A 26,561-nucleotide genomic window follows, 5' to 3' on the forward strand; every position below is an offset into this window, starting at 1 on the left:
AATGTTCATTTCAGAACACCTTAAAAGAATCTTCTATAGATTTTGAGTTATAGGTAAGTGCTAATAAATTTATTCTTAAATGACATTTTTACACTTCCAGTGTTCTAATATAAATTCAGTTAACTATCAATTAAATAGATTATTTCAGAAATGAGAGTTTTTGATGAAGGTTAATCAGAACAGTCTTGCCTAAAAACCTTTCCAAAGGATATTAATGTGGGATCTTGCCTTTCAAATTACAGCGTAGTTATGGCAATCATATATCTCCGATTTTCTAGAATAACCCACTTTCAAATATACTGCCATAGTTCTTACATAAATCATTGAAATATGCCAGATATTTCAATATTATGACATCTCCTAGGCTGCCTCTTGAACCCAGGAGTGGCACAGAAAGCTTTGTTTGGGTTCTATAGTCCGTATAACTAGAACTCTCACAGTTTAATTTTTTCATTAGGATTCCTTGTTCTTCTGGGTCATTCTTCCAAACATGTATTCGTTTTGTGGCAAACCGGAGCTCCATCAAAAGAAGACATCCCTTGCACAATGAATTTAAATATTAGGGCTGTGGTCCTGATTAGCATGTGTGGTTGAAAGTGGTGAAGAATTACAGAGAATTACGGTGAGCCCATCTTTATCCATTCTTGGAGAGCTTCTTCAAAGTCGAAATTGGGGATGGTGAAGAGAGGCGAGCATAGTGAACTCAGGTTTCAGATTTATCAGTATCCTGTCTATGAGGAGCTTGGCCTAAGTACCTCTTGTTAAATTGGAGATGAGATAACCTCCTCCATCTGTAAGATCTAATAACACCACCTCATCAGTCAATATGTTGCCGGGAATTTTCCTCTTCTCCTTCCTGACTTCTTTGCTTCATCATTAAGAAGCCTGTTTCCCATTGTATCCAAACTCTTGAAAGAAAAACAAAATTAAGTTGCCAAGACCTGTTTTTACCTAATCAATGAGAGGGGGAGTCTGCAGGTATGAGGTTATTTGTCTTGACTTTCAGGGCTTCTGGGATGGGAATTCAGACAGGCAGTGGAAGTGCTGATTTGCTTTTTTCTTAGGCCTTGCTGGGTGGGGAGCTGTGTGAGGGGCCATTCAGTAAGATAAGACTCTTGTCCCCCTGCAAGATAAGGCGAGGATAACAGGAACTGACGTCAGTGAGGCGACCCAGCCTGGTCGAGCATTTCCTCCAGGCAGGACACATGGATTTCAGGAGCCTCTGGGCCTCCCAGACCAGGGGAGCTGGCGGGTGGACAGGCGTGAGTGTGGGGACAGATGTCCTTCATTCTCCCAAGAAACATTCTCTGAACAGAACAAATAGTAACTTGGTGGTGGTGGTGGGGATAGGGGATAAAGGAACAAGAAGAGTTTCCTAAAATCAGATTCTGAGATTATAACTCATTTTACTTGGTCACCTAATAGGTGTTTATTTCCCCAGCTGTCAGGAGTTTCCCTCTGATGTCTCCTAAGACGGCTGGCCCAGCAGTCACCATATATTATCACACGTGAACTCTGCCAGCCCTTGGTACAGAACAAAATGGGAGGGAATTCACATTGTCAGAGCTAATCCCCTGGTCCTCCTGTTTACTTTTCTAAGCAGGGAGTTCCCACCCTGATCCGCATCAGGTGACAGCGCTGGGAAAGCCATTTTTCACTTGTCCCCATCCCTCAAGCACTGGCAGCTTTTCCTTCCCTCTTAGACCTTCTTTTTCTCTTCAACTGTTGTCCCCCGGCCCCCGCCCATCTTTGCAAATATCTCTGATTTAACGTTTGGAGAAGGAGAAACTAGAACCGAAAGATTCTTTTTTCCTCTCTTAATTCATAAGTGCTCCTTGGACTACTACTCTGTAAAAACTGACTTCTTTTTCATTTTATTTTAGTTTTAGAAGTGCATAAGGAGTTATTCTCCCCCATTGGACTCCAGTTAAGTAAAATGTTTGTTCTTGTTATTGGCAAATTAGTGTTTGCCACCAGTTCAGGTTTCACGAACCAGAAAAAGCAAATCGCTAAACTCAAAATACTGTGGTAAAAAATGAGCTCGATAAGATCAGATAAGATGAGTGCATCAATTAGCTGGGAAAAAGAGATTTGGATCAGTTTTACCTTCATTTTTCTCTCATTTCCAGAGCAAATGAAGAAAAATCTCATATAATAAAATCCTTCTCAAAAAATATTAAAGCTTTTAGGGCAACACTACCTTTGTCTTGTCATCAAAGTCCATAATTATAAAAAGCCTGATGATCTGAAGGCCATTTCAGCTTCAAAAGATTTTTTAGGGTCTGGTCTATTGGAAAGCTTGGGGGTATAATTAACTAAAATGGAAATGGAGGCAAGCAAAATTTAGTTCCTGATGTTTTAATTTAGCTCAGCACTGCCATGTGTTATTGAAGAGAATTCTTAAAGGCAAACATAATTATTTCATTATGGTCCTCAGAATGCTTTCATTGGCTTTAATGACAAGAAGCTGTATAAAAAGGCATACATTTTAATTAGTCCTTCTTATATTTACATCAGATAAATAACAAATAATTGATGAAAAACAAGTCTCTGGAATGGATGATTTCACATCGTGTGCTGGTTACAGTTTCATGATGAAACCTTTCTCTTTTGCTTTGCATTTTAATTATTCAAATATTACGGGAGCAGTGCCATGGAGTTAAAATACCGTTGTTGCCATTTTATTACTAAAAAAAAAAAAATCACAACTAATGTCTATGAATTGAAAGCTGACGAAAAGTGGCTAGAAGCGCGTCTCAATGAAGCAAATTGCCAGTCCCATTAATTTTACTACATTTATTAGCACTCGTTTTGATCTTTTACGCTTCATCTTTTGGTATTAAGACTGTCAGGGGTTTTGGATGCATTTTTATAGCTGCATCTTCTCCAAAAAGCCTTTGTAAACTCCCACTACCTGTTTTGAAGACTTGCCTGAAAGTCGCCTATCCAGTGTGTGCTGGAAATTCCGAGAGCCGATCTTCTATCATAGGCTTTACCTTTGATTTTATATGAAAACCCATTTCACATGATTCATCTGCTTGGGTTTACAGAACACTAATTGTTATTATTGATTTTGAATTCCGTGACCATTACAAGGAACCTAGATGACTGGCAGATAAAGGGTAATAATCCATGGAGTTCTGGAACTGTTTCATGTTTGTCTGGAGTACTTTATGTGATCAATATTAACTGCCCCATTGAAACTAACTGCTGTATCAAATAACAGTCAATCAAATGAATGTGCTTAGAAATTATTTATTGAAAGCTTTAATTGTTCACTGGGGCCCTGCTTATCAGAGGAAACAATAGGGATTAGAGATAGGATGAACAGGTTTGGATTCTCAGAAGAAGATGACGGATGCTGATGACCAGGGAAATACGCTGCTTCTTGGACATGTGTTTCTAGAAACCCCACTTGATTTCTCAGCGAGCAGATGCAAATACTCTTAGCAAAGTTGCAAATACTCTTTAACAGAGAGTTTCTTCTCACCTGCACCTTTGGCTCTCCAGAGGAGCAGGTGTAAGGATCTCGCCCTCTGACTAGCGGAGTGAAAAACTCGCTCTGAGCTTTACTGTTTCAGCACTCCCACTCACAAACATGACCCTCCCATGCATCCTGGCAGGGCATCCTTGTCACTGCCCATGAGCCAAGAGAACAGAAATCGCCTGACTTGACATAGGATCAATGCCTACAGCTCTGAAATGGGAATAATAATGTCTACATTGCAGAATTGGTCAAAGGATTAGATTTTGTGTAAATGAGGATTTTATCTCACCCTGAAAAAATTACGGACATCCCTGAGAAGGACTTTTGCTTTGATTTCAGCAGGTGCCTTTTGCACCTTCTCTTATAATGAACTGTGTATTCGATTGGTCTCTCATTTCCTCTGTGAAATGGTTCCTTTTGTGTATGGCTTATAACCTAGGCGTCAGTCCTCGCCATTTGTCACAGTCAGGATGGCACTATGCTCCTGATTTAGGGGCTTCCATTTCCCCAACGCCTAGATTTAGGACAAATGATTGACTTTTACAATGAACACTGACACTTCCAAAGTTGTTGCAATACGCTTCACCCAAAGATGCTGTCAAGGCGGGGTACATTTTTATTACTCACTGATGGATTGGATTTCCCAGTGTTCCAGTCAATAAACAACTCTTGGGTGTCTGCCATGTTCCATGCTCTCTGGTATGTTCTTCCGGGGGATACCAGGATGAGTCAGTGTATCCTTGTTCTCTCTGGGCTCAAACTCTAGGAGAGGAACTTATCTCTCCAAATCCTTATGACACAACTTTGTTCTAACACAAACACAAGACTCTTTTGGGGACTTTGAAATAAATTTTTGGGAAGAATTAAGACTACTGAGCACCAGAACCAGCACTTAAGGTGGGCAGTCAAGTGAATTGCACAGTTTCGTCCTAAAGGAGCAGGCGTGACTTTTTCTGTATGTAGGTTTCTTAGGAGATCTCTAAAGTAGTGGACAGAGTTGAGTTTTAAATGTATGTTGATTAATGGGCACTTAGGTCTTCCTTTCAGATTGGCAGCTTTGAAGATTCTTACGTGGCTATTTCTGGTGTGTTTGTTAAGTCATGTTCTCTGAGAGTGTGGGTCTGATTAAATGAGGTTCAAAAAATATCACTTATTTCTTTATGAAAGTTTCTGTGATTTATAAGCGATGTGTTAAGAAACCACCCCACCTCGGTCGGTATGGCCTAACAATTTATTATTTCATTATTCTGTGGGTGAACTGGGCTCAGCTGGGCAGATCTTCTGCGCCCCAGGATGCCAGCTGAGGCTGTAGCATCATCCCGGGTTCGATTTGGCAGAAGTCCAAGAAGGCTGGTTCCTGGAGCTGGCAGTCATTGGGTGTGGTTGGCAGAGAGCTCGGCTGGAGCTGTGCAATCTGCAGGTGTCTCTGCCTCTCACAGCGTGGCGGCCGCCTTCTGCGAGGGGCCTTGCAGGAGACAGGGAGAAAAGAGGCAGAAGCTCCTCGTCCTCTTAAAGGTTGGACCCAGAGAAGCACCAGAGGGACTTTATCACTCTCTGGGTTCAGCAGTCTCAGCACATATTTGGCACCTCACCCCGGTGGGGGTGGCGGTGGAGTGACAAAGAATGTGCCGCCTGCTTTAGTGGCACCTAATAATCATTTCATATACCACTATATAAAATAAGAAAGAAAATACCTTCTGACATTGAGGCTTAGTTGAAGAACTATGGTGGCAGTTTTGCTTTTCTGGTTAAATATTTCAGGGAATTCTTTTCTAGTGATTGCACCTATGTTGTTATCAGTTAATCCCCACAATCCCGGGAGTAAGGCATAATTCTTCTCAGTTTGTGGACGTGGAAACTAATGCTCATAGGAGGTGAATATCGTGACTAGAGTCACATAGCCAGTCAGTCCTAGAGCTGGAAATATTCTTCGTTCTCTGGGTGTAGTTATACACTTCTAAGGATGTTGTTTGACGCTCTCATCTCCAATGAGTGGAAAATTCCTTGAAAACATTTGTGCTTTAGAAGAAGCAGAATGGGAACCAGAGAGAGAACATAGGGCTTGCCTGTGGCCAGCCCAGGTTAGATCCCTGGCACTATGTATGATTCCCTGAGCACAGTAAGGTGTGACCCCAAACCAAAGTAGAACAAAATAAAAATGACAAAAAAGAAAGGATCATGGACTTTCTGAGTTTGGAGGACCATGTAGGAACAAGACTGAGAGCAGCAAAACCCCTCATATCATCTGATTACATTATTTCTGTGATAGCAACTCTAGCCTTCTACCTGGGAGAACAGACTGTAGAGGTATTTCGTTCTTTGGTTTTATTCTTTGGTTCTTCCCCTGTTTGCGGTTGAAATCTGCACTAATCATTTCATACCTCACAGCACTTAGGATCAGTATTAGTCTTGCGTTTCCTAAGGGCTGGTAGGAAGCTGAGAAGTAAAGTTTTTCTTGTTACTCTGGTTCACTCATAACCTTCATCTAAGAGAAGTATCTTATGGTTCCCACTAATGGAACCTTTTGGTGAAGCAGTACTAATATATCTCTATTAATTTTTTAAGGGAAGAAAGGAAAGAAAACTTGCTAAGAGGTGATAAAGTTAAATTAATATTTTGGTATTTACCACCTTAAGGTTTTCTCTCTCTCTCTTGTTCTCTGTCTCTAAAACCCAGGTTTTATGTACACAAGGCATGCACTTCGGCACTAAGCACGTATCTGGCCCATTGTCACTTATTTTTAAAAAGGACTTAGTTTAAAGGATCCCAAACCAAAAAAAAAAAAACATTATTGCTTAATGAAATCGATATTAATAATAGTGATTATTAGCTTTTTACATAATACCCTTATTTTAGTGGTTTCAAATATATTTTTAAGTTCGACATATTGTTCATTGTCTTGGATTTTTGTTTACCTATTTTTTTAAATTGAATTATTGTTGAAATAAACATTTTGAGGAAATTAATACATGGATCAACTGCAGTGCCTTTCTAGAGACAATGAAGAGAGTTCTAGATATGATTGACTGTTCAGTCTGTAAAACATCAGATGCTGTCATGTGTTACAGTGTATACAGAGTGATGCAACAGTTATGCCCTCTTTATGCACTGCTTCTGCAGCTCCAAGTTGCCTCAATTATGTCATCTGCAAAATAGGTCCATAATGTTTACCTGGTAAACTTATCCTAGACCTAAAGGAAAGTGCACTTAAAATATAAGATATATAACACCAGTAAGTAGATATTACCCAGATATTTGCTATAAATGCTGAAAGAATTTTATGTCAAAGACCTGGAAACTCACCACCCTATCTACCATTTAGTTACCAGTTTGAGGAGCTGGAGAGATAGTACAGATGGTTTAGGTACTTGCCTTGCATGCAGCCGCATTGGCTAACCCTGATTTAGTCCCCATGTCACATATGGTTCTCTGAGCACTGCCAGGGGTCACTTTTGATGGAAAGACAGAAATAATCCCCCCAATATGGTCCCAAATAACTCCCCCGAAATGAAATTGCTAATTGTGCTTTTGTTAATTCATCCATTTATTGTATGAGTGTGTGTGTGTGTGTGTGTGTGTCTATATGTCTGTGTGTCTGTGTGTTTGGTTTGATTAACTGGGTTCCTCATAACTTGGGGAGTCTTTGGGGTTACTTCTGTTTTCCCAATATTAGCATAGTGCCCGGTACCTGCTCGCTATTCAGTTAACCATAATTGAAATGTTACCACGTACACATATATGCATAACCCCAAATCAGTAGATATCAGAACTGTCCAATCAGAACTTTCTATAATGATGGGAATAAGCTATAATTCTCTTTTATCCTATACAGTTGTTGCTAGCTGTGTGTGGCTCTTGAGCACTTAAAATGTGATAAATACATCGGAGATGAATTTTTTATTTTGTTTAATTTCCTTAATTTAACTTACAGTAGTCACACTTGGCTAGGGACTTCTCTATTAAACAATGTGTCTGTATATACTTCTATTAATATATTTTTCAATATTTGCTCTTTCTCTTTATTACTCTTTTCCTTTAGCCTTTATTCTTATTCCTATTTGCTATTAAGGAGCACTAATTATCTCTTTATGTGGATGGCAAATAGACTGTAGGAGATTGTAAACAGAATACTTTAGGGTGGTGATTTCAGTCATTGTTTAACTTGTTTTTCTTCTGGGTGGAACTGTTTTTTCAGGTCCCTAGCAAATACTTATTTTGCTAACACTTACTTAGCAGAACTAAAACACAGTTTTCACAGAATCCCAGTGGGCTGGCCTTAAGTTAGATTCTTTATAGTAATCATATCATGGTAGCAAACAATTTTGATTCCTGTGCTCCAAGGCCTGCCTGGTTTCCAAAAATACAGAATAATTTCTAACATTTTCCAGCCACTTTCATTGCAGCTTAAATAATCTTCTACTTCAAAGAGTCAGAGGACCTGGCCAGACTCTTTGGGACTGTGTGTGTGTGTGTGTGTGTGTGTGTGTGTGTGTGTGTGTGTGTGTGCACTCTGCTTTGTAGCCTGTAGTCCACTACTTGACACACAGGAAGAAATCAAGAAATGTAGTGAGCATGGTTCAATTTTTAAAATAGTTGGGTACCAGTATGAAGGTAAGGCACCTGCCTTACTCGTAGCTATCCCTGGTTCAGTTCCCAGCATCATATATAATCCTCATGCTCCACCATCCATGAGCACTGAACAAGAAGTAAGCCCTGAGCGCAGCCAGGTGTGGCCCCTAAACCAAACTAAACCCAAACTAAACAAACAAAAATAGTTGAAAGTCAGAGCATCTCAAGTGGTCTCTGCTTTTATTTATTTGCCTGTTGGGGGGTTATTTAAAACACGCAGGGTAAACTTGAGGGTTCTGAAGAAAACTTGAGAGGATGGAGTTGTTATAGCAAGCACTTGTGAGAGCAATGAAAGCTTATGGGCCTTCAGAGGTAATTCAAGGGTTGACTTCATGCTTTACATGCAGGAAGCCTGGGCTGGATGAAACACCACATGATCCCCGAGCACTGCATTGGGGCAACCTTTTAGCACTGAGCTGCAAGCAGTCTCTGTGCACTACCAGGAGTGCTTCCAAATAAACTCAAAAAGTAGTAGAAAATTGGCAAAAAACTGGAGAATAAATATTCCTTAGACTTCTGGCACAAGTTCTTGGCTATTTGGGTTTTTTTTTTTTTTTGTCTGGGGACCACACCTAGGGCTGGAGCGATAGCACAGCGGTAGGGTGTTTGCCTTGCAGACGGCGGGCCCTGCTGACCTGAGTTCGATTCCTCCACCCCTCTCGGAGAGCCCAGAAAGCTACTGAGAGTATCCCACCCGCACGACAAAGCCTGGCAAGCTACCCATGACGTATTCGATATGCCAAACACAGTAACAACAAGTCTCACAATGGAGATGTTACTGGGCCTGCTCGAGCAAATCGATGAACCATGGGAGGACAGTGCTACAGTGCTACAGGGATCACACCTGGTGATGCTCAAGGCTTACTCCTGGCACTGTGCTCAGAAGTCACTCCTGGCAGCGTTCAGGGGATGACATGAGATGTCAGGATTTGAACCCAGGTCTGCTGCATGCCAGGTTCTCCTGCCCACTGTACTATCTCTCTGGCCCCACTTCCTTGGCTGTGTTTGGAACAGACTTTCTTCTACTGCTACTTCCTTGCTAACAGGGCTATCACCACAGCCCATCGGCTGCCCTTTTTGGTCCATCTCTTGAAACACTGTGGAGAAAGTAAAAAGAAATAAGTGCAAATTAACCATCAAGAGACACATTTTGCTTTTTTGGGGGTGGGTGTGGGTGGGTCACACCTGGCGATACACAGGGGTTACTCCTGACTTTGCACTCATCAGTTACTCCTGGCAGTGCTCGGGAAACCATGTGGGATGCTGAGAATTGAACCCAGATTGGCCGCATGCAAGGCAAATGCCCTCTCCCCTGTACTATCGCTCCGGCCCCTCAAGAGCCACTTTTAACCAAGGTTTGGTTCCCTCCCCCACCTATAGTGCTTTCAAGTTGTGATTGATTTTTGGTTAGAATGAAACCATCGCCATCATCATACTTTGTTCAGTGTGTGTTACCTGCCTGGTGTACCAGATGGATGATGTGGAATCCTTCTGCAGGCGTAGGGAGGCCCTGTAACTGCTCCATATTATAGCTGAGAGTTCCCAGGCCCTGAGATGCTGGCAAGCCTCTTCCAGCTTCCTGAGTAGGAGCAAGTTCGTGGGAAGTTCCAGCTTAGTTTTGCTTCCAATGGGGTTCTCCCTCTGCCACCACACAAAGCCAGCTCCTTTTTTTTGTTAGTTTGTTTGTTTGTTTTTGTAAACTCCTGGCTTTTTTGTGGGGAGGAGGAAGAAGGAAGGTTGGAAGCCTCAGAACCCACAGAATAATAAAAGGGCCTCCAAGTGAAAGCTGGAAACAATACATTTTTAACAAAATGGGCAGTTACTCTAATTACGGTGCCCCTACTGTTCAATTCCTTTTTATGTCCTAATTCATTAAATTATATGCACACACAGGCTTATTATTTACAGATGTACGCACTTTTAACTGGCTCATATGAAACAGATGTTTCACGAAAGGTAACAGAGAACAAGTGATCTAAACCCTCCTTTAGTGAGTATCAAGTGAGTCTTATGGCCCATTACCTGCAGGTCTTTGGCTATTATTTTGAATTGCAATGTCCAGTGTGGGGAGGAGAATTCATTCAGTACCCTGAAGGAACAAATGAAAACCCAGCAATACTAGAAGCCGACATCTGCATCTCAAAATAAGAGGTTGTATGCAGGTGATAGGCAGGTGGTGTTCACATGCGGGCTCAGGTGGCTGTAAGCAAGCTTTATAAGCAATTGGAGGGAAAAAAAAGAGAAGCACTGCATTAAAGTGGATCTCCTTAAAGAGCCCTATTTTATGATATTTTATTCATTACAGTCTGAGAATGTAAAATCAGACATTCATAGTGGAACAATTATCGTACTCCTTTTTATCCAGAATTTCTTAATTATTTTTAGGTGGAATTATGCCATAGCTTTTGTTACTTGCGGGAATGCATGCAGAGCTTGGCTGGAGCATGTGACATGGAATTTCTGTCTGCTCTATTCTTGAAGGGTTGAGGTGGAGTCTGATCACAGGATCTTTGGCTCCACGCTAAATAATCTTAAATTGAAACTAATTGTGGAATTTATTTCAGTTCTTTATTTGTTACATAACAGACAAATCCCCAGTGTAGTGACTTAAAACACAATTTATTGCTAAATTTCAAGGTTCGATCCCACCTGGTGTCCCTCATGTGACTACACTCAGGTGGCACTGGGGTTGGGTTCATCCAAGGGCCAGATGAAGTGGGGTGTTCAAAGATGGCTTCTCCAATCACATGTCTACTTCCTCAGGTGAGGTTTTCTGCCCACCCAGGGCCTCCTCTGGGAGGAGGGACAGACAACAGCCTGGCGATCTGTACATGGAATTACCCAGAATGCCATTGCAAAGAACTTAGATGGAAACTGTCAGGTTTCTTTTTCTTTTTTGAATGAAAAAATTATTTTAATAAAACAAATTCAATGATAAACTCTTCTTCACATTCCCAAGTTCTTCCAAGGGTGCGTACTATCCACAGATTTTATCCAACCAAAAATGTAACCAAATATTTCTTCTTTGTTTCTGTTTTTTCAAATTTTTCAAATTTTATTTTCATAAAGTTGTTCACAATAATTGCTTACATTCAATATTCCCATCCAATTTTCCCATCACCACCCAAGCCTGCCCCATAGGCAGATGCTAAATGATTTATTTTGTATTGCGTATTATGAATAGAATGAGATTGCTCCTGGAATTCTAAAATTTTTTAAATATTTGGGGTCTGGAGGCATCTTTGCAGCATGCTGCTCTCTTCCAAGATCATTGTGAGTTTTTGAATCATGGCCATCAATACTCTTAAATGACTTGTGACTGCCAGGAAACCTGAAGGGCAGGGAGATCGGGGGAAGTCACCTATCCCCAACTCCATGAAGCCTGGAATTTTCCATCATTAGTCCTGCATTCCTGGGTTTTTCAGTAGATTCGTTCTCATGAGTGGGGGGGCTCAGGACAAGCCTGTGAAGGTAGGCCGTATGTGTGGCTGCTATTGGGTTCTGGAGATTTCTGACTACCAGAGTTCATTTGGGGAAGGCGGAGCTACACACCTGCCCCCCTCCAAGGTGCCCCGGTGAAATCAGCCTGGCTCAGGGTGAGGAGACATCTCTGCAGTGGGCTGCTCTCTTCCAAGATTCATTTGTGAGTCTCACACGGTTTCTAATAATCTCAGTTTCTTGGTGGCATCACTCTAGCTCCCTAGGTAGCATATTCTGATGATCAACAGGGAATTTCAGTAGAATCTAAGATTCAAGAGTGAAGACTGACAAAAAGGTGTGGCTTCCTGAAGGGGTGCTTCAAACCAGTTGAGCAGGCCAGTTCTGTAGACAAGCTACGGTGGGGGGTTGGGGGTGGTGGTGAAATAAATGCACACCTTCTTTTTAAAATAAGGTACTGTGGCCTGAAAGAGGACTGAATCTAAAATTACATCACATTGCCCATAACAATCTGGGGCATGTCATTAGGCAATGATTGCAGATTTCTTTAAAATATTAAGAAGCCTCATAATCTTCCCGAATGTCCACTGTGAGATTTATTGCTTGTGTGAATTGTCAGAAATTCTATAAGCAACAGCAGCAAAGACTGCAGCAAAAATGGTGGCTGAAATTGTGTGCTTCCTGTATCTTGCAAGCTGGAAACCATCACCACTGAAATATAACATGGGATGTGAAATATTAAGTGGCATATCGAGTTTATTGCATATATGACCATGAGAGTACATTTTATTTTGTCTTATTGAGCTCTAAAAAAATACATGTAATGGATTAATGGTATTAAAACTCCCATATTCTGCCTGGCTCTAGGCCAGAGAACAAAGCATGATAAATAATCCCAATAGACAGGATATGTAGGAAGGAATTTTAAAATGTATTTATGATAGACATATTGACCTCCCTGACTAATGAAAATATATACATGAGGTTAGTTCTGAAGGAAATGTGCAGACCCTTCCACATTTATGGTATACATAAATACTAAGTACACCACAGTGTTAGCATCCTTAAAGTATTTCCACATCTCTGAGACATCTGGAAAGCACACTCTGTCTTCAACCTGGAAGCAAAGTAAAGCCTGTTCTTACAGTAACCACGCAGTTACTACAAGAAGGAAGAGTTTTGTTTCATTTACCTTAAAACAGAGGTCAGGAAACGAAGTCAAATCTGGCTTGGAGCCTGTTTTTGTAAATAAACTTTTATTGGAACATGCCACGCCTTTTCATTACATCTTGTCTGGAGTCTACTCTCCCATTACAAATAGCAGAGTTGAGTGACTGTGACCGAAACTGCATGGCCCCAAGTTTTGCTCTCTGTTCCCTTAGCGAAGAAGTTCGCTGACCTTGTCTTAAAGCATTACAAAAATTAATAGGGCATCTTAGTGTGTACATGAATGCTTCATTTCTAATTTACACTCTTCTGTGCACAGATTCAAGTGGTCAGTTCTGGACTACAGTCAGTTCCTGTGTGACCATGGTCAAGTCACCTAGCTGCTCTAAACTTTAGTCTCATCTTGACAGTGATTAGATGGTGATTAAATAGAACCAATAATGAAGGACTGGATAAAAGGACCTCCCTAAGGCAGAGGGCTTTTGTGCTCTTTGGTGCTTTTCTAGTCCATTATGGGTTCTGAGCAGGTTCTCTTGACTTGGTAACTAGCAATTAGCACCTTGTTGAGTGCTGCTCAGTAAATATCTGTCAGCAGCTAGATGCCATTGGCTTGAAAATCAGGGCTATGCCCCATCCATTGGTTCATGGGAGGGCTTGAGACTGAGTTTGGGGCAGTTGTGGAAGCTCTCAGGGGAGATCCTTATGCTAAGGATATGTTTTAAGAAACTGTTTCTAGGGTTCTAGATTTATGGTTGGGGATGCTGTTCTTTGAACTAATGCCCAAGAGGTGGGCAGTAGGGAGAGAGTATAGGAGGCAAAGCTGACCCATTGTGCTTGCTGAGATCTCTTAGATGTCCCTTGTAGAGGATCTCCTAAGAAAACAGAAGAACAAGGGGGCTTTGGAGGGGGATATGGAAGTGAAGTTAAACTAATCGGGATGTACTTCGCTGTATAATTATCTCTACTGTATAATCATTGAACCCTTGTTGTTTGTCTTTCCGCAGTAATACTGGCACAGTTTTTTAGAAACAAGCTTCACATAATGGTCTCAATCCCACATTTACCCCCCCCACCAAAAGCATTTGACACAAACTCCATGACGACTATGCAGTGAAGTACAGTTAATTGTGCAGCAGGAAAATGGGAAAGAAAGTAACTCTGAGATCAGCAGCATAGACTTGATTTCGATAGTTTGATAATAACTCTGCTTGCAGAACCCCCCATGAACTGTATCATACGTTAGAGCAATTCAAATTGTGAGAGGTGTCCTGTTTCACTGAGAAATGGAGGCTCAGAGAAGCTAAGTAACTTGCTTGAAATGCACTGTAAGTAGCAGAGTTCATGTGAATCCAGATAGGCACGTCCCTCAGTTCACACTTCCCAATCACATGCCTCCATGTTCAGAACTAAGAGATAGGAAATTTCTGAAGGAAGGAACAAGCTGCTGCGTCTGGGTGCCCTATTACAGTAGGAGATAGTTTTCAAGTTTTCCTTCTTAGAAAGTAAAGTGCTTTAAAACTCGGATCCTTCTAGAAGAAGGCATCTAGTATTATTGAGAAGGCATCTAGAACTATTGTTAGGGAGGAAGGAAAAAGAGTGAACCAAGCAACATTAAGTAATTTTTATCTTCTTCACGCACGGTTCCAAACAGAAACTGAAGATTCTAAATATCAATCACCAGGTGAACCCTAACTCAGAATAGTATGTGCTCATTTCCAGCTCTGGAAAAATCTTCCTTAGCCCAGTGGCCAAACTGCTTACTGCCTTTTTTTTTTCGGTGGGAGGGGTCAGCCCTGGCAATGCTTAGGGGTTACTCCTGGCTCTGTACTCAGAAATTACTCCTGGTGGTGCTTGGGAGAACCATATGGGATGCTTGAAATGGAACCTGGCTCAGCTGCATGCAAGACAAATGCCCTACCCACTGTACTATCACTCCAGCCCCAGTGCTCTCTGCTTTCTGCCTCTCTCCCTCCCCGACACCCCAGACCTGAGCAAGCTGTCTCTGCTAACTCGCTGGGGCTTTCCATAGCTGTAGCAAGGACAGACAAGCTAATGGGCAGATGTGTTGATTTCCTTGCTTAAAGGAGTGATTCTACGGTCAGGATGGGAGATGTGTGCAAAAAGTAGATAAAGGACCAAACATGATAACCTCTCAGGGTCTGTATTGCAAACTATAATGCCCAAAAGTAGAGAGAGATTATGGGGAAGGAATCATGTCTGCCATGGAGACAGAGGGAGGGTGGGAAAGGGGTGTACACCGGGGATATTGGTGGTGGGGAATGTACACCGGTGGAGGGAGGGGTGTTTGATCATTGTATGATTGTAACCCAAACATGAAAGCTTATAACTATCTTACGGTGATTCAATAAAATTTAAAAAATAAATAAAGTAGTGATTCTAGAACTGTGGCAGGCAGAGAACCAGCTCAGGGGACGGGTGCATTGCCTCCTAGCCCTCCCCCCCCGGCAGGGCCCTGAGCTGGCAGCGTGCATGCTGAGTTTGGTCTGAGATTGCTGCTTCCCGCAGGGTGGAATCACACAGCACTGGGCTGCTGCCAAAGGCCTTTGGAACTTTGGTCCTTGCTGTTGCCATTCTGTCTGCTTGGGGGCAGGACAGAAGTGATGTGTGTGTGTGTGTGTGTTCTGAGTTTTTTGTTTGTTTCAGAAAACTTTCCCTCTTTATTGCTCTGACGGAAAAGAAAGCGAAGGGCATTTTTTTTCTCTTAGATTTTCAGTTTTGCTCAGTTTTGTTTTCCTTTTTGGGCCTTAAGATGACATAATTCTGGTGTGAGGTTGAAGCGGACGGAGTTTATCCTAAAACTTGCTGCCAGGGGACACCTCTGGGTGGTCAGCTGTTCTAAATGTGAATATTCTTCTGTTCCCACAATGCTTCCTCCCCAACCTCCAGACATACCCATTGCCTGAACCCAAGACCATTGGAATTCAAATCCTTGCTGTGTTTCGTTATATGCACTTGAGCATTCACCTAACCACCCCATGTTTTCAGATTTGCTTTATAAAGGATCGTAAGACTAAGTATCTAATGTGTTATTTGGGGCATCCAATGGATTAATAAATGTTATGCTTTGAGCTGGAGTGATAGTCCACTGGGTAGGGCTCTTGACTTGCACGTGGAGGACCCAAGTTTGACCCTCCCATCACGCCAGAGAGCAACACCCCCTCCCACACACCTGCCATAGCCCCTCTAGGAGTGATCTCTGAGCGTAGAGCCACAAGTAAGCACTGAACACCACCAGATGTGCACCCCTAAAAGCAAAACCAAAACAAAAAAATGTAATGCTTAGAGTAAAACGGAGCCAGCCCACTGTACATGTATGTTAAATATTCTTTCTTAATGCTTGTCATGTGATGATTCAACCTGAGTCTAGAACTGTTTCTATCACCGTCCATGGAAACAATAGCAATAGGAGTCTATTAAGATATGAATACATCCTCTTATTTTCTCCAAATACTCCAATAATGGAGTGTCAGATTTTTTTTAATAGAATTGTGTAGTTTATAGAATTGAAGTCCTACTAGGGAGAGAGGAAGCATGTTTGTCATCTCCGCTTTTCAGCTGAGGAGACTGAGGCTTGGAAGGTGAAGTGGGTCCTAGTGCGCATCCCCTGAATGAGACTTTGAGCTCTGCCTTCAGACCCCCAGATGCTGCGGCTCCACTTGGCTGGTGCCAGGATGTGGATCTTTTGGCAATCCCTTCTCCTTTGTCCTGGAGTCTCTACACAATTCTCAAACTTACTCTAGATCGAGTTGTTCAACCTCAGAGTTAGTTATGATTTTATACTTTGTTTGGGATGGGGCTGTTTTGTGCGTAGTAGATTGTTGAGTAGAATCCCTGGCCTCACTAAATGCTGTTAGCACCCCCAATTATAACAGACACAGTGTCTATCAGGGGGCAAAACTGGTGTTGGGTAAGATGAAGGAAGAGTTGGCACTAGGGGTAGATGAAAACCGCCCTAAGTCAAGGAAGGAGGATGGAAATCTATGAGTGGTAGAGGTTGATAGGGATAGTATTTATTAAGCTTTTGCTGTGTTCCATACATGGTGCAAATTGTTACCCTGTCACCAACAGGGACTTAAGCTACAGTTTTTATGAAGGAGATACTAGGATACTGAGGAGTTGTATGTGCGGTGCGCACACACACTCACACACACATACACACACACTCACACACACACACACACACACACACACTCCTCCATGGCCATTAAATTCTAAAGTGCCAGAAGTGGGGTTTAAGTCCAAGTTCATCAGACTGTAAAAGCCAGATCCTGCCATCACCTCCTACCCACAGTCTTCTACAAGCTCATGGTGTTTCAGTTCTTTTTAGGAACAAAAACCTGCATGCTCAAGGTTAAATGGGCTTCAGAGTAATTTTAAGGCCAGTGACATGAATACCAAAAAAAAAAAAAAAAACTTTTGCAGCCAACTTATGACTGAGTAAGCAAGGTATTTTGTTGAGGAAAGAGAAGTTTGACTAAATTCTGGAGTAATCACTCTTGAACCTTCTCAGATTCAGAAGAGTAGCAAGATCACCCATGTGACCACATCTAGTTTCATTGTCATCTCCCTTAAATATTAAAACAATCCTCTATGATTTTTCTGCAAGGCTAGTAGTACCAATTCAAATATTTTTACAGGGTTTGAGAGATGGTACAGGGGTCATGGTGCTTGCCTTGCAGGCGGCAGACCCCAGTTGGATCCCTGACACCACATGCAGCTCGTCCCAGCACCCTGTCCTTATTCCCGCCTTCCCCAACCCCAGTACCACCAAGAAATGATCCCTGATCATAGAGCCAGTAGTAACTCCTGAGCATCACCAGATATTCCCTCATCCTACCCCCAAATGTGTATGTATGTATAAATACACACACACACACACATATATAAAACACATTAGCAATGACTTGTGTATCTAGTTGATGGGCATTTTAACACTCCTCTTTTAATCCCCTTTCATGCAGGAAATTTGAATAGATAATAGAATGTCATTTATTAGAGCAATAATTGCTTTTTGAAAATTATGGCCATGCTGATTGGAGGCAGAATATAGAACTGACTCATTTGGAGTTGAGATAAACTCTTCAGGGGAACTTTAATATTGCAGTGCAATTAGCTTCATCTACGCATGACTCCAGAGACCCAGTTGGTCCCAGCATTTGTTCAGTTAATGCAGCTCCATTTTTGATGTCTCTCAGTTCAGATCATTAATAAGTAGTTGGATGTGTCGGCCCCTTAAGTGATTTTAAGGGAGAATTTATTTGAACCCTGTCACAAGCTTTCGTATGTCCTAGAAAATAGTGATATAAAGCCTCGTCCGTTAAAAATGTCACCCAAAACAACCTATGAGATAATTTCCAACGCTGTTCCTTGAAGCAAGAAAGCATATTATAAAAATGAAATGTAGGTGTTGAATGTGTCACAGTCCCTTATGAAAATATGACAGTGCTTTTCCCATGGTGAGAGCAAGTCCCGGGAATAATCTCTGCTGCTGGCCAGGAGCCCAGACAGGTGTAGCCACTATCCAGAATGATTTGTGGCTCTTGAGCATCACTCTTTCTTTTTTTCCTAAGGCCCAAACTATCTTGTCAAATGTAACCATGTCTAGAATCAAATCAGCGTCGGGAAAATTATAGCCATGAATTAAAATGAAAAAAAAAAGAGGTGCTTAATTCTGCAGCTCTCAAATTTGAGAAAAGAGGCTTGAGCAGATCACATCCAGGAACATTTCTAGCCATGAAATGAATGAGGGAGGAGCAAATGAGATGTTCAATTGCGGTGGGTTTTTAGGAAACGAATAGTAATCCACATGAAGTGATTTCAATCTTTTCCATAGAGGCCTGAAAGTGGGGCTCTTGGTCACTCCCTTCCTGCTGGTTTGGAGCACAGTGAATGCCTTAACACTAGTAAGCAGTGAGCCCCTCCCCTGGCACATAGTAAGTGCTCAGTAGATAGAAGATACTATTAGTTCAAGCTCTTCCAGCACAACTTTGAACTCGCTGCCAACTAAAATCCACTGCCAACATTCCACGGGAGAGAATGAAGACTTCTGGCTTCTGGCGAGCGTAAATACACACGCACAGCCTGAAGATCTTAATGTCTTAAGTATTTAACAAGGTGGAGTATTTAGGAAGGACGTGGGCAAAAGGGGAAGCTGACAGAGGCGTTTCCCGGCCAAATTGACTCGCGTTAGGTTTGGGGTTTGGAGAGGTGAGGACAAACAATGAGACGTTTTTACGTCCGAACGGTAATGCCTACAGAAATCATCTGAGGATTCGATCCCCGACAGCTCTCTTCTGACTTGGCTGTGTTTGGGGTGAAAAGGAGCGGCTCTTGTCACCAGTTTTCAGGTGATGTTGCAGCTGCTGGCCTGAGGTCTCTCTCTCTCTCTCTCTCTCTCTCTCTCTCTCTCTCTCTCTCTCTCTCTCTCTCTCCTCTCTCTCTCCTCTCTCTCTCTTTCTCTCTCTCTCTCTCTCTCTCCCCCCCCCAAGGCTTGGAGGCTGCAACAAAGCAAAGTCCGCGGTCTCCCCGCCTCCCCCCTGCAGCCCCCCACGCCCGCCTTTGCCCCCTCCCGCCCTCCTCGGCGGCCTGCGCTCAGCACCTGTGGCATGTGTGGTCAGAATAGCTGGGATTCTCATAACCCAGCTCCAACCCTGGGCCAGGATCCCGGCTGACCCGGGCAAACACACACTCCTCCAGGGTCACGGGCAGGTTACCGAGTCAAGACTGCCAAAGCCTGGCGCTGAGGTTTTCCTTCGCTCCCCGCCCCACCCCCTCCGGGCCTTCTCCAAACCCGGGACTGATCTCGGAGCCCCTGAATAATAACAAAGTCAGCAGCCGAGAGAGCCCAGACGTTTTCAAAAGCAGGGTTTTTTTTTCTTTTCCTTATGGGGCGATTACCTAATTTCAGAATGCGATTCACAGATTTGCAAAAAACAAACAAAACGTGTGGGAGAAACAAACCGCTTCTCCTGAAAGCAGATGGAAAGCAGATTCCCCCCCCCCCCACCCCCTCGCAAAGAGGCGACGGGGAAAATGAAATGAGCGACAGTTTCCAGGCCCTCCCCGCCCCACACTCACGTTGGGAGGCATGTAAATTATATTTTAATCAAACGTCTACACGCGCGCTCGCACACGCATGCGCACACGCACACGCACGCACCAGCGAATCTGGTTCTAATTACTTGTACTTTAGTTGAACTTTGGCGTTTCCTTTGACTTTCTCCCTAATGTATGCGAGCTATGGGCCCTGCAATCCTGCAGCGAGTCCACAGAAAGGGGGCAGGGGGGAATCCAGACTGGCTCTTTGGTGCCAACAAAAATGAAGCCCAACTGAATGTTTTGACCAAATGCAACACTTTGCTATTCTCCCTTAATTAGCTGAAATTACTCCCTCCCACCGGGTCCCAGAGCTCTGGGCTCAAAATCCCCTGGGGCCATGCAGGAAATGCCTTTTGCTTTACAACTCCTTTTTCTTTTAAGGCTCAGCTGCCCAGAGAGTGCATTAAAATACTGTCTTAATCATGGAAGGTTCTAGTAAAAAGGCGAGGCTTTCATAGTGCCTGATGCTGTCTGCCTGCCTGTAATCAGGCCCTGCATAAAATCCTGAAATCTGTCAACATGGTTTAAGCCAGCAGTAAATTAGTTCTCACAAAGAAAAAAAAATAGTATACTGGGGTCTCTCTTAAAAATGTTATCTGCTACTTAATCTAACCTTTAGAAAAATGCCAAGCATGTTAGGAATTGTGAAGGGAGCTATTGTTGGAGACTTTCTGTGTGTTTAAATGACACTCAGGTGTGCTATAACAACAAGGAAATTTATGTTGTGTTTTCTCAGGTGAGTTAGGTTTGTAAGTGCCAAGTTCTTTTAACAGGCAACTGCATTAATTCTCCACCCTTCCTCCCCTGTTTTGTTTTGGGGATAAATTAAGCTTCAGAGTTGTGGCAGTATTTAAGAAAACTTGGTCACTGGAAGCAAATACTGGTATTTCTGCTTCTTCACCATCTCCCTCGGTGGAGATTTCCTTTTAGTCTGTTTGTGTTTTGTCTGTAAACAGCCTCTAAGTTGAAGTCTGTCAGAGTAGTAAGGTTCAAAATGCCAACTTTGGACCAGTGTATGTTGCCAGTTCAAGGGAGAAAAATGCAGAATTTGAGGGCTAGTATTTAGAAGTTCTTAAAGCACTTTGACGGAGTTAGTTCATGCCTGTTAAATCTTTTTTGTAATGTTGGGGTATTATCACTTCAGTTTTGGACATTTTTTTCTTAATTCATTTTCCTGCCGCCCTAAAAGCTCGTTTTATATATATATATATACATATATATACTAATATATATCACTGTGTATGGCATATGGATTAATATAAAGTAAATTCCTAAGTATATACATGCATGATTTATTCATACATATACACAAATATGTATGTATGCATTCAGTGATTCATCCATGAAGAAAAACAGAAGAAAGAAATGACCCTTTATCATAGTTGGAAAATTCACTCATTGGAAGGCAGCACTTTGCCTGGGAATGGTGGCACATTCCTGGCATATGCAAGGCCCGGAGTTCGATCCCCAGCATCACAGGGTCCCATGAACACTGACAGGGTAGCTCCTATTAGATACTATTTGTAGCAGATGTATATCACACCTCACCCCCAGGAATTCTCATGCTGGTTTCTGCTCTAGACCTCTTAGGTGTACTGGTTTCAAGGTCAATGAAACAAGTAATGACATTTCTGCACGCGAGGTGGTTCCAGCTTTGCTTTCCTTGGTGAGAGAGATGGGAAGTTTTCAAATAAGGGCTAGAAGCTTCTGTCTGCCTAGGCTGAGTTCATCTCCTTTTGGCTGAGCACAGCTGAGAGTAGCCCTCTCAGTTCCTCTGGTGCTGACTCTGCTCTGGGCAGGGACCCGTGGAGCCAGGAACCCATCTTGCCAGAGGAGCAGAAGTTCCTCTCTGACTTGCCCGTTCCCTGACGAAGCAAGGCGGCCCATCTGCCTAGCAGCTTGGATGCCGCCGTGGCAGCGGCTGCGTGTTGGGGATGCGATCGGCCAACAGAACGGAATTTAAGTCAATAAGTCAGCATGGAAATAAATAAAAACGTGGGAGGCAAAAGGCAGATCCGAATTATTCCTTAAAGACTGCTTCCCCAAACTGAAATCACATCAGGACGGCTGGAGTGCAGTTGTTTTATTGAATGACACAAGCCTCTTTTCCCCCTGGGAAGTCTGAAAACTGCTTTTTTGGCCTGCCTGAGATCGCTGAATGAGCTAATACAGGACGCATTGTCTGCTGAGCCTGCAGAGTGTTCGAGCAAAAATTTTATCATTCCATAGACTGATTGTGCTCGCCTGGAATAAGGAAGAAAATGTTTGAGGCCTCTCAAGGGCATTTGATGAATCTAACTCTAATTTAAAGGGACTAATAGATTATTGATTTCAACCGGATGACTGAGCAGATCAATGGCCAACCTACCTTAAATACCAAAGTAACTAGTGAAAGGGGACACATCCATGTCGCTCCCTTGTCTCCCACTGTCTTTCTGCAATAGGGAAAAAGTGAAAGAGGAACACTTTATAAACTCTGCCGAGGCATTATTTTTTTTTCTTTTACATTAACAAAGGCCAGAGGTTGCATTAAAGTATACCAAACTGCTTTTCTGTTGATGACGCATCTTGGCTGTAATTTTAGAACTTGTTTCTGCCAGTTTGCTCTGGACTGACTCGGGCAATTTGACTGCCCCACAGAGATTTTCTTATCCTTTGCCTTTGTATTGTTCTGTTTAGTATACCACACAAAGGCAACAGAGGACCATAACTGATCAATTTTAAGTGCTCTTGGAACATATAGAGTGAGTCAAATATTCTTTACTACCAGTGGGAACAGTTTTCTGAAGATATTCTTTGGTCCTATCTAAAATTCTTTATGTTTATGTTTGTGTGGGAGTTGATAATGACATTTCTAGGATTTCAATTACAAGTCACCATAGAAGGACTCAACTCATTCTTCAAACAGCTTGATCACCACCTCCTGGAAGACTCCCTTGATTTGCCCTAGAGCAAATCAGACTTGCAACCCTTTCTGTCACTATAGTAAAAGAGGTGCCAGTCAGTTTTGTTTGACTGACAGCCCCCTTTTCATAAAAACAATTTCTCAGTACCTCTTTGGAAATAAACCTTCTTTAAGAGAACAAACAGAAATCCTCCCATCCCCTCCAGTTGCTTGCAACGCTACTACAGCCCCCTGGATGGGTCCAGTGTATCTTCCCCTGCCCCCCTTCTCCAAGTGGTATTCACTTTAGGAACTGCTGCTGTAGTGTATCAGTGATTCTCAAACTGCTGCAGTCATTGGGAAATATCTATGTATATATCTAATTTTAAATATTAATGTCTAATTCCCACACCCAGACATTCTGACATGGTGGTAAGTCTGGGCTACACTATGTCCATTTGGATGTTAAAAAGCTTCCCACATAGTTCTAAGACATGGTCAAGTTAGAGAATCATTGTCTAACATTCTGATTGTTGGATTACTCTCTATTAGCGTAAACTTGTCAAGACTACAGGATTATATCACGCACCATCCATAGTATATGACACAATGCCTGGCATGAGAAATAAGCACTTGTATCCATGAATATCCATTGTACTATGGGAAAGTTCAGAGCACGGCTTGTGGAATCACCACAGCTTTAATAAAAGTCCAGAGCTCTCACTATTGATGGCTTACAATAGAACATTTTCATTCATGGCAACCATTTAGAAAAAGCTTTCTGCATTCATTCGTTTGTTATAAATGACTCTCCTTCACGGACAAAGGCTTTACCAACTTTTGTCAAATAATTTGGGATCTTGAAGGCCTCCTTCCTTTTTGTGTGTTCTGCCCCAGGTTCTCGGGGATTAAGTTGCCCACCATTCTGTTTCCTCTGGCTGGGAGGGCGAAAGGCTGGGCTCCCTTCGTTGCACAGACTTCTAGAGGCATATTTAGGGAAATCACCACCCACTTCTCAAATTCAGGGCATAGTTTTAACAGCTGAATCCAGCCCGAACAGAATTCTATTTACAGCTTTCCTCGACGAGCCAGATTAGCTGTTCTACATGAAGGAGTAGAACATTAAAACACCCCACCCCACCGCCCCCCACCAGCTCCAGGCCCCCACTTGCATCCACACTGGCTCTGTGGAGAGCACAATGCCAGATTGATCATGGTGCTGATGACAGAGCTCAGCTAGAGTTGTGGAAACGGTTGGGTAGAAGTTGTGACAGACGACGCAGACAAATAGGAACGGTCTGGGAGGAGTGTGGAGAAGGGCTTATGTCACGGCACATTGGTGGCAGGAGTGCAAATTGCCACGGCCTTTCTAGAACTCATTGATTTTGTCAACATGGATGAAAAAACCAATCAACCAATAAATAACTCTTGCTTTTGGACCCATCATTCTACTTTGGAGAATTTATCCTAAGGAAACAGAGATGTGCTGAGATTAGCTATGAAGATTCTCATCCTCATGGAATGTTTTTCAGGGAGAAAAAAAATATTTATTGACAAGGAAGTAAACTCATGACATAAGAAGTTAAACAAAGTCCCAAACAGAATCTAGAGTATAATTCCACTGTTGTAAACAAACCAACCAGAAACGTTTCCCTGCAGAGAAAAATGGTCTGGAGAGATATATGCATAGGTGATGCCAGTGCTTTCCTCCAAGAAAGAGGATTGTGGATCCTGCTCCGTGTGTTTATTTTCTTAGACTTTAGCAGAGGGCAATATATTATTTTGGACTTTTAACAAGTACCACTCTCTGGTTGATGTCATGATTACTCATTTGCTTTCAGTGAAGCTGATCGGCTTAGCGTGAGGCAGACTACTTTGCATTTACAATTTGATTGCCAATAGGATAAGCAGTGCCTGTTTAGTTGTCAACCTCTCTATGGAACAGTTTGCCACAACTGTGTCACACTGTCTAGAGGAAGAGCTCCGTTGTCCCAGAAACCTAAGCTCTACCCAGCAAAGACTATAATAGATGTCTACGCTATGCCCAGGAATTCATTCCAAGATTCTCCTGTGGTACAAAAATACTATATTTATGGAAAAGTCTATTGCAAAGGGATAATTAATCACGTTTTTTTTTTTAAAGGAAGCAAGCGAATGGCTTCTAATTTTATCATTTTGCAACTTAGAGAAGTACTCTACTTATAGTGTGTGGCCAGAGTGATGGTGCAGCAGATAGAGCGCTCACCTTGCATGCAGCCAAGTGGGGTTTGATCCCCAGTATCTCAGATGGTCTCCTGAGCACTGCCAGGAGTGATCCCTGATCCCCAAAATACAAAAACAAAAACCTTATAAATAAACACACACCATTACACACAGACACACACACACACACACACACACACATTCAAAGTGTGAAGGAAATAAGGGGAAATCTATGTTTTAATTCAATAAAGAGGTATTGTTTACCCTTCTAGTCTGTGCCACACCAGCATCTCAACCTGGAACATAATTGTTAAGGATACAGGTGGATTCCACGACTCCTGGAACCCTAAACGCAGGAGTGATATAGGTGAACTGTAAAATTGTCCACAAACTTTTCAACTGTAGACCCTATTTGACATTTTATAGGAAATAAAATAATGGGAAGCAGCAGAGGGAACTTGCTCATTTTGTCACTAAAGCGCAGTATGTCAGAGCCACTGTAAAGAACACATTTCTGAGGTCATTAGCTAAAGGCCTGGGACAAGTATCCAGGCACATACAGGGTGAGTCTTCAGGGCAGAGATGGTCAGTGTACTAGCTGTTCAGTGGCCTGAGAGCTCAACCAATCCAAGAAAGGGGAGTTAGAAACCCCGTGAATTCAGCCGTATTACTACGACCCTAGCTTGTAAATGTGACTTTGATCTCTTTCCTCACCAGTGGATGATTTAATTCTTAGCTGATTTTTTGTCTCCTAAGTCTCTCTAGAGTGATGCAGAGGCAGCAGTTTTGAAGGCCTTCCCAGTTACTATTTCCGTTATTGTTATTATTGTTGGTGGAAGTCAGTAATGGCTTATGACAAAGGCCTACCTACCCTGTTTCCCTCACTGCATGACTCCTATGGGCCTTTCCTTTATTCGTTTTGAGGACGTTGACTTTTGGTTAAGTAAACAAGTCAAATGTGTCATTTCAGAGGTTCAGTGAGTTCAAAACAATGGGAGAACCAAGAGTAGAGAGACACTGGGCTGGTGGATGGGATCTGAGACTGTATTGGCTCTACCACCAACTGCCCTCTTCATCTTGAGCAAGACCTGAACTCCTCCGAGTTTGCGCGCTCTCTCTGTCACTCTCCTCTCTCTCTCTCCTCTCTTTCCCCATCCCCCTATTACCCCACCTTCTCTTTTACTTGCTTTTTTTTTATGGGCTATACTTGAGCATGCTCTGAGCTTACTCCTGCCTCTGTGCTCAGGGATCATTCCTGGCAGGGCTCAGGGGACCATATATGGTACCAGGGATTGAAACCCAGGTCAGCCTCATGCAAGGCAAACACCTTCGCTGTACTATCTCTCTGGCGTTTTTGGTTCCTCTTGAGAGTAAAATAATTCCAAACTGTTTTCTCACCATGCTAGAGTGCATTTTATTTTATTTTGGTTTTCGGCCACACCTGGCTGTACTGAGGGCTTATTCTGAGCTCTGTGCTCAGGCATCTCTCCTGGTGGGCAGGGGGAGAGGGGTGGGGTTAAAAATAGGGGCAATGGTGGATGGGACAGATGCTGCTGGGGACTGAACCCAGGTAGGCCTCTGGCAAAGCCAGCAATGCTCTACCCACTGTACTCTCACTCCAGCCCCTGGGTTGCA

The 26,561-nt window shown here is 42.7% G+C and overlaps 1 protein-coding gene across 2 annotated transcripts in view; it reads left to right on the forward strand.

The window, feature by feature from the left end:
• The window catches only part of RARB (retinoic acid receptor beta), a 463,175-nt gene that overhangs the window by 277,512 nt on the left and 159,102 nt on the right, over positions 1–26,561 (forward strand). The window lies entirely within an intron of this gene.

This window comes from Sorex fumeus, unplaced genomic scaffold, assembly GCF_029834395.1.
Source record: "Sorex fumeus unplaced genomic scaffold, SorFum_2.1 ptg000072l, whole genome shotgun sequence".
Classification (NCBI taxonomy): Eukaryota; Metazoa; Chordata; class Mammalia; order Eulipotyphla; family Soricidae; genus Sorex; species Sorex fumeus.